Here is a 9,048-nt window from a genome sequence, read left to right as displayed (position 1 = left end):
CACATCTTTTAAGTAGAAAGGGGGAAAATACCAAACAATATTTTTAAGTTTCTATGGGAATAGGAGAAGTAGAAGTGATAGATTTTTTTTTTTTTTAGACTTTATTTATTTATTTGACACAGAGAGGAAGCACAAGCAAGGGGAGCGGCAGAGGGAGAATAGGCTCCTTGCTGAGCAGGGAGCCCAATGTGGGACTCGATCCCAGGACCTTAGGATCAGAACCTGAGCTGAAGGCAGCCACTTAACCAACTTAGCCGCCCAGGCGTTCCAGGATAGATTTATTTAAATTATGAAGTCATTCTGGGTTTCCTGATACTTACTGTGAAAAATGATAGCAAAACAGAAGCATTTACTGAGTATTAAAACATAAAATGAAGAGCATTGTTTTTTTTTGGTGCAAAGGAGTCTTTCTAGGGAATTGTAAATTGTCTTTACTGAAGGGAAATGTTGAAAAACCAGTTTCTGTACAATTACCTAAACTACTAGCTTGTGACCAGAATTCAACATTAACAGGGACAGTTTTTAAGTCTTTTATTAAAACAGATTCTTAAAAATTATTAATTTCTCCCTTTCAAACAGAACCCCATCTGTTTCGAGACTGACAAAATATGTCAGCACAGCAGTTCATTTCCAAAATTTAGTAAACATTGCAAAATTAATTTCAAGGCGTATGGCAGATATTTCGCGAATCTTCTTTCCCCAGACAACTCCAGGACTTTAGGAGAAAATTAGAAATTTTCCAACTGTTGCAATATAGACGTTCTACCTATTTCACTGAGTGGAAACGGTTATTTAAGCAATTATCTATTCCCTAACCAAATACTTTTGCTTTAATATGAATATGCTAAATAATTTTAAGAAAACTATTTTTAAAAATAAGCTGTTTTGACACTAGTTTATTTAAGGGAAAAACAGGAATGGAAATATTGACTCATCTTCACTAGAACCTTACTGCCTCCCCCGTGAAGTGTCATCCTTAGCAACAAGTCTGGTGCCCACCTTACTAGTCAATCCCCCTGACCCCAGCAATGTAAAAGGTAGGTAGGTGGCCCAAGAATGGCAGCCAGAATAGGGCAGGGGCTGCCCTTGGACTCCACTGGTATAAATGCGTTACATATCTATCCATCATAGCTATCTGTGCTAAGACTCACACTAAAAAAAAAAAAAATTCAATTCAATTAATTAATATATAGTGTATTATTAGTTTCAGAGGTAGAGTTCAATGATTCATCAGTTGCATATGACACCCAGTGCTCATTACATCACATGCCCTCCTTAGTGCCCCTCACCCAGTTCCCCGTCCACCCACCCTTCTCCCCTCCAGGTACCCTCAGTGTGTTTCCATGATTAAGAGTCTCTCATTGCTTGTCTCCCTCTCTGATTTCATCTTGATTTATTTTTCCTTCCCTTCCTCTGTGGTCCTGTTTAGTTTCTTAAATTCCACATATGAGTGAAATCATATGGTATTTGTGTTTCTCTGACTGACATGTATCGCTTAGCATAGTACCCTCTAGTTCCATCCACGTCGTTGCAAATGGCAAGATTTCATTTTTTTTTTTTTATGGCTGAGAGTCACATTTTCTTCCATGCTTTAACATCTTTGAAATCAGGCTGTATCTTTTTTTTTTTTTTTAAGATTCTATTTATTTATTTGCCAGAGAGAGAGAGAGCACAAGTAGGGGGAGTGGGAGAGGGAGAAGCAGGCTTCCGGCAGAGCAGGGAGCCCGATGCCGGGCTCGATCCCAGGACCCTGGGATCATGCTGAGCCGAAGGCAGATGCTTAACGACTGAGCCACCCAGGCACCCCAGGCTGTATCTTATAACTGCTGTTGAGCAGGTGGCAATTTTCATAATGTTGGCATGGCCTCCACAGGCACCTTGAAAAGCTCAGCAGAGAAACCTGCAGGGTGGGTGTCAGGTTTCAAGCTCTTGGGCGCCAGTTGTAGGTGAATCAGATACACTTAGCTACATCCCTGAAGAAGCTTCACAAAGACACTAACTTGATAGGATTATAAAGCTGATTTACAGCACCGATGATTTTGGTGTTTATGAATTCTTTTAAGAAATGCTCTCTTATTGGCACAGAGAATAACACTGGGGAGAAAAAAGGAGACATCCGAGTCAACAGTGATTCAGAAAGTCAGACCAGAAATCTTAGGTATACCAAATATGCATTTGACTATTTCTCTTTTTATGTATGCACGAGTGATAAAAATCTATGTCTGGTAAAGTTGAAAGGAATTCTCCAGTAAGATATAAAATATTAATTCCAAGTAATGTAAAAGCCTGCTTAATTGGAAAAGCTTTTTCTTTCTTAATGGAACATAAAAATGGTGTGTTACAAAAAATGGCATGTTCTATGACATCTTAAAATTACGCTTTTAATGATGTATTTTCTCAGTGCCTTGAGTGTGAAAAAATTGGGAAAGCACAATCCTTGGGGGAGAGGGGCTTACTCTGGTCAATTCTTGTACACTAGAAATTATCTTTAAATTTTCTCAATAATCTATATATTTTAGATTCCTGAAGTCACATGAGAGTTACATTTAAATAAAGAACTGGTCAAAATAAAAATTTTTAATTGTCTCTTGTTAATTAATTCCTTAAATCTTTTTTCCTTAAGACTTCAAACAAATATATCAATAGAGAATATATTACACATGTCTCAACATAGGGCAAATTTTTCTTCTACCAAGATCTAGTATTTTTATCACATCAGTTCAAATCTTTCAATTAGGATAAGATTCTCCAGCAAAAATTTGTTTATATTCCCCAAACCTTTTAAAAAATAAAACATCTAAAGAAATGCAAACCATATCTCGGTAAATAATATGTACCAAGAGAAGTGATGTTGATGGTAGAGCAGAATTTCTAACTAATTTCATAAGTTAATTCAACTTTTTCTCAATAGCAATTTGACTACATAAAATTAAGAGGCAAATAAAGTGGTTTATATACTTTGGCCTAGTAACTGTATTTTCAGGTTTCTTTCTTCTTTTTTTTTTTTGGTATTTTCAGGGTTCTAAGAAAAGCAATTAAAATGTGGAATCATTACATAATTATAATATTCTATTCAATGAATTATTATGCAGCTATTTTTAAATGGTAAATATTAAAACTATATTTAATACTTGTAACGCGTATGAAGAGTGGATGGAAATGTTAAAAAACAGCTAGTATATTAGGTGGCAAAAACTGCAAGTGATTCTTTTCCAAAACTTTTGGCAATGTTGTCTTAGCACTACTTTTACAGCTGAAAAGAGAAAAAAATGTTTGACCATCTGATACTGTACCATATAAGCATGGGGGAAAACATAGATATGCATTATACTGTTAACATCACTTATTGATTGGGTTTAGAAGAGAAGACAACTTATTTTCCTATCTTGTTTAAATTATTGATTTTATTTATTTTTAAAGATTTTATTTATTTATTGGAGAGAGGGAGAGACAGTGAGAGAGAGCATGAGTCGGGGGGGGGAGCAGCAGGGGGAGAGGGAGAAGCTGGCTTCCCACCGAGCTGGGAGCCCGATGTGGGACTCCATCCCAGGACCTGGGAACATGACCTGAGCCCAAGGCAGACACTTAACCAGCTGAGCCACCCAGGCGCCCCTGAATTCTTATTTTTAAAAGATTTTATTCATTCATTTGAGAGAAAAGAAAGAGAGCATGAGCATCGGGGACGGGCAGAAGGAGAGGGAGAAGCTGACTCCCTACTGAGTAGGGAGCCAGACACAGGACTCGATCCCAGGACCCTGAGATCATGACTCGAGCCAAAGGCAGACCCTTAACCAACTGAGACACCCAGGCTCCCCTGAATCCTTAATATTTTTAAGTGAAAAGATTTAAAAGGCTTTTTGATGACTCATGCCCTCGCCATAAAATACAGTAACAAATCGGCAAACCTGGCCTACATGAGTTAAAAAATACTATTAGCATCCAATCCCTTCTACAGGAAATGTCCAGAACAGTGCAATAATATTCATTTGCCCAGAGCCTGTTTCTCGATTTTGAACAATTTTCCCAATGGCAGCCACATCAGTAGTCCGTGGAAGATGTAAGACATCCGAGCAAAGTCAACCTTTCTAGTCTTCCTTTTCTCATTTAAAATCAAAACCTATTTTTATAGTTAAACCTCCACTTTTGTCTTCTAAGCAGCTATTCAGATCATTTCCAAATTAACCATAAAAAAAAAAAACCTCTTCTCCCAACAGAAAGGAAAGCTTTTTATAGCACGACATTGAGTCATCTCCTGGGATCCCAAGATGTGCCCCAGATATTGAGTGTGTAAACAGAAAGGGCAACTCTAATTTTAGTCTTAATTGGAGTGCAAAAATGCCAGTGAATAAGAATTCATATATTTTGAAGTATTCATTGTTCTTCTACACTTCTTTCAGGTTTCTCCTGGAGGTGGGTGTATAGCTTTAGAAAGATTTATTAAGGAAGGCATTTTCTTGAATAAATCCCTCCAAAGGGCCCCAGTGATGAGGTCATCCAAGGAGTCAGGTCGAAACACTGGCAGACTAAGGTCTAAGGGCCAGAGGGCTAGTCAGGTCAGCTGTTTTTTCCTTTCTCATGGAAAGAATTAATTTCTGTTCCTTTAAGATAATGGGGAATAAATGAAGAGAGCTTAATAATTATTTTTCAAACTGTGAACAATAAATGAGCTCCCAAACCAGCATGATTCATAATTAAAATTGCAAACAAGCTAAATGTCTCCCAACTGATAGAAACAAAATGTGGTATATTAGCGATGAAAGGAATGTAGTGATACATGCTATGACATGAACTTTAAAAATTTTATGCTAAATTAAGAGAGTAAATTAGTTTTTGCCCAAGGTGGAGAGGGCTAATAGACCATCTCTTTGCGGGATGTTGAAACGGCCTACAATTACAGTGACGGTGCACAACTCTGCGAACATACTGGAAAAAAAAAAAAAAATCACTGAACTAGAAACTTAAATGGATGACATCACCAAGATGCCAACATAGGTTCTTCCTGACTTTGCTCTCCCTCATTAGAATGACTAACAACGATTCTAGAACAAGACGTCATGGAGAGAACCCTAGAACACAGGGGTGAGGCTGAAGCCCACCTCCCCTCTACCCTACGCCACAGAGACCAAGACACGCTGCAGTTAGAAGTAAGAGGAACAGCGACACGTTGCATGCACCGTCGCTCCCCCAGGCCAGTGCGGCACCATGTGGAGAGGCCTCTCCTGAGCCTCCAATTCTTGCAGCAGGAAGAGAACCCAAGGGTGACGACCACTGTGGGTCCCGTTGCAGGAACCTCTGCTTTGATCCTGCACCACAGGGATTGCAGGGGAATCTGCAGGGCTCAGCCACTGGGAATCTGTTTGTGACAGAACACTGGAGGGGAAACACCCGGGCACACCACGCAGATCTTGGCAGACCGAGTGCGTACCTGTAGTACCCAAGTCATAATCTCAAGCAGCGGCACTACTCCCCTGCAGACCCAAGTTGGGGATGCTCTCTAAGGACCTTGCCAGGGTGTAGATCTGCCTGATCTAGAGCCTCAAACAAGAAATTTTGCCAGCCTTAGAGCCTAGCTTGCCCAGACCCGGGCAAAGAGTTGAATCACAGCCCCACCCACTATGGAGAGTGTCTTGCAGTTCCATCTGACCACAAGGGCTGGCCACAACTTCTGGAAGCTGTGTGGCCACAGCAGCGCTTGAAGGGAGAGGCAGGTGGGCAGAGCTCATTGCCCTCAGAGCAAAGTCAGTGCCGGTCAGGGAGAGTTCCTATGCTACACACAGGCAGGGGGGTTAGTTCAGGGCCAAGTCTGAGGATTGCTCATGGCCCCCCCCCAACTGAAGAGCCTTGACTTGTATCTTGATAACGATTTTTTTTTTTGATATGATACCTCAAGCTCAAGCAACAAGATAAAAAACATCAAACTAAAAGCTTCTGCACAGCAAAAGAAACCACCAACAAAGTGAAAAGACAACCTACTGGCTGGGAAAAAATATTTGCAAACCACACATCTGATGAGGGGTTAACGTCTAAAATATATAAGGAACTCATACAACTCAATAGCAAAAAACTAAATAACCCAAATCAAAAACGGGCAGAAGACCTAAGCAAACATCTCTCCAAAGACGACCTATAGATGGCCAACACATACTAGAGAAGATGTTCAATCACTAATCATTAGGGAAATGCAAATTAAAACCACAATGAAGTATTACCTCACACCTGTTAGAATGGCCATCATCAAAAAGACAAGAGAGGGGGCACCTGGGTGGCTCAGTCGCTTAAGCAACTGACTCTTGGTTTCAGCTCAGGTCATGATCTCAGGGCTGTGAGATGGAGCCCCACATCGGGCTCCATGCTCAGCAGGGAGCCCGCTGTGGGACTTCATCCCACATCCCCCCGCTAGTGTGTGCACTGTCTCTCACTCTAAAATAAATAGATGCATCTTTTTTTTTAATTTTTTTAAAATTTTATTTATTTTTGAGAGAGAGAATGACAGAGAGAGAATGAGAGGGGTGAGGGTCAGAGGGAGAAGCAGACTCCCTGCTGAGCAGGGAGCCTGATGTGGGACTTGATCCCGGGACTCCAGGATCATGACCCGAGCCGAAGGCAGTCGCTTAACCAACTGAGCCACCCAGGCGCCCCGCATCTTTTTTATTATAAAAAAGACAAGAGAGAATAAATGCTGGCAAGGGTGTGGAGGGCACGGAGCCCTCGTGCACTGTTGGCGAGATAGTAAACTCGTACAGCCACTGTGGAAAACAGTATGGAGGATCCTCACAAAATTAAAAATACAACTACCCTACAATCCGGCAATTCCACTTCTGGGAATGTATTCAAGAAAACCAAAAACACTAACTTGAAAAGACATTTGCACCCCCGTGTTCATAGCAGCATTATTTATAAGAGGCAAGACATGGAAACAATCTGAGTGTCCACTAACAGACAAATGAATAAAGTTATAGTATATATTCACAATGGAATATTACTAAGCCACGAAAAGATGAGGAATCCTACCATTTGCAACAACATGGATGGACCTTGAAGGCATTACGCTAAGTGAAATAAGTCAGACCGAGAGAGACAAATACTGTATGATTTCACTTACATGTGGGGGAAAAAAAAAATAGAAAGCCCAACCTCATAGAAAAGAAATCAGTCAGAATTGTGGTTACCAGAGGTGGAGGATGGGGAAAGGAGGAACTGGAGGAAAGTGGTCAAAAGGTACAAACTTCCAGTGATAAGATACGTAAGTACTAGGGATATGATGTCCAGCATGATGACTAGTTACCACTGCTGGATGATCTACAGGACAGCTGTTAGGAGAGTAAATCTTAAGAGCTCTCATCACAAAGAGAACATTTTTTTTCCTTTATTCTTTTTTTCTTTCTTTTCTTTTTTATTGTATCTCTAGGAAATAAGGGATATTAGCTAAACCTACTGTGCCAATCATTTCACAACCAAACCATCATGCAATACACCCTGAACTTTTGCAGTGATGTACATCAATGATTTCTCAATAAAACTGGAAAAAAAAAACTAAAACAAACAAAACTGAGTGAACAGTATGTGAAATAAATCTCAGTATGTGAAATAAATCTCAGTAAAGTTGTAAAAAAAAAAAAAAAACCCCAAAAATCTCATTACTGTTTGGTTTTAGAAAATAATATACACAAATGTAACCTTCATTAAGTAGGAAAAAAAACAATAAACAATTAAATCATTCAATAATTTAGAAGTTCTCCAGTTAAAAGTTAAATATTATTTTTTTTAACTTAGGCACCACGCCCAGCATGGAGCCCAATGTGCGGTTTGAACTTAACGACAATCCTGAAGTTAAGACTTGGACTCTTAACTGACTGAGCCACCCAGGTGCCCCAAAAGTTAAATAGATTTTAAATCCAGTTATGCCTCCAAAACAGTTCACGTTTCTAACCCTGTAGTTAAAAATTCCAAATACAGAACCCTGTCATTAAGCACATAATAGAAATGCCTTTTAGTCCATGACAACTTTATCCAATATGCCCGTGAGCAGTTCTACTCTCTGGTGATTTCACAGGTATCCGGAGGTGGCTGGAAGAAAGTCAATCCGTATACATTTATATAGGAATTGCCTCAGAAGGCTTTAAAGCAGCTCTCCTGAAAGCTCAATCTAAGAGTATATTAAAAAAGGCTGGGGGACGCCTGGGTGGCTCAGATGGTTAAGCGACTGCCTTCAGCTCAGGTCATGACCCCAGGGTCCTGGGATCGAGCCCCGCATCGGGCTCCCTGCTCCGCGGGAAGCCTGCTTCTCCCTCTCCCAGTCCCCCTGTTTGTGTTGCCTCTCTCACTGTCTCTGTCAAATAAATAAAATCTTAAAAAAAAAAAAAGGCTGTCACAAGAAAAGTTCTCTTTAGAAAACTGTGTGGACCTGGTCCTGTGGGCCGTAGCAGGAACAGAATAACCGGGTGGCACTTGGAGATTCTCATCCCCATTTATTGAGTCAACCTGAAAGGGAGGAGCCCAGATGCCTGTACATTTACGTAAGTTCCTCTGGGAGACCGACATGGCCAGGGAAGAGAATTACAGTCCTGATAATCAATACTCAGGAAGTTAATCAAAATAAGAGGTGCTCCCCATTACTAGTTATATCATCTTTGATATTCTTCATTTCCTACAGATACATCTTTTTACCGAAAAGTAAATTAGAAGTGATAATTTTTGAGGGAGTGTTAAGATTTCTTGAACATTATGGGGGCGCCTGGGTGGCTCAGTTGGTTAAGCGGCTGCCTTCGGCTCAGGTCATGATCCCAGTGTCCTGGGATCGAGTCCCGCATCGGGCTCCCTGCTCTGCGGGGAGCCTGCTTCTCCCTCTCCATCTGCCTGCTTCTTTGCCTACTTGTGCTCTCTCTCTATCTCTCTGTCAAATAAATAAATAAAATCTTTAGAAAAAAAAAAAGATTTCTTGAACATTATGAATATGGGATTATATAGCAAACATTTATTTCCTGATGGGATAGTGTTTAAATTAGGAGATAATCTTTGATATTAAAATGTAATTTTTTTTTTTCTTTT

Source organism: Neomonachus schauinslandi, chromosome 2 (assembly GCF_002201575.2).
Source record: "Neomonachus schauinslandi chromosome 2, ASM220157v2, whole genome shotgun sequence".
Lineage (NCBI taxonomy): Eukaryota > Metazoa > Chordata > Mammalia > Carnivora > Phocidae > Neomonachus > Neomonachus schauinslandi.
The sequence above is the reverse complement of the archived record's forward strand: the minus strand, read 5'-3'. Positions refer to the sequence as shown.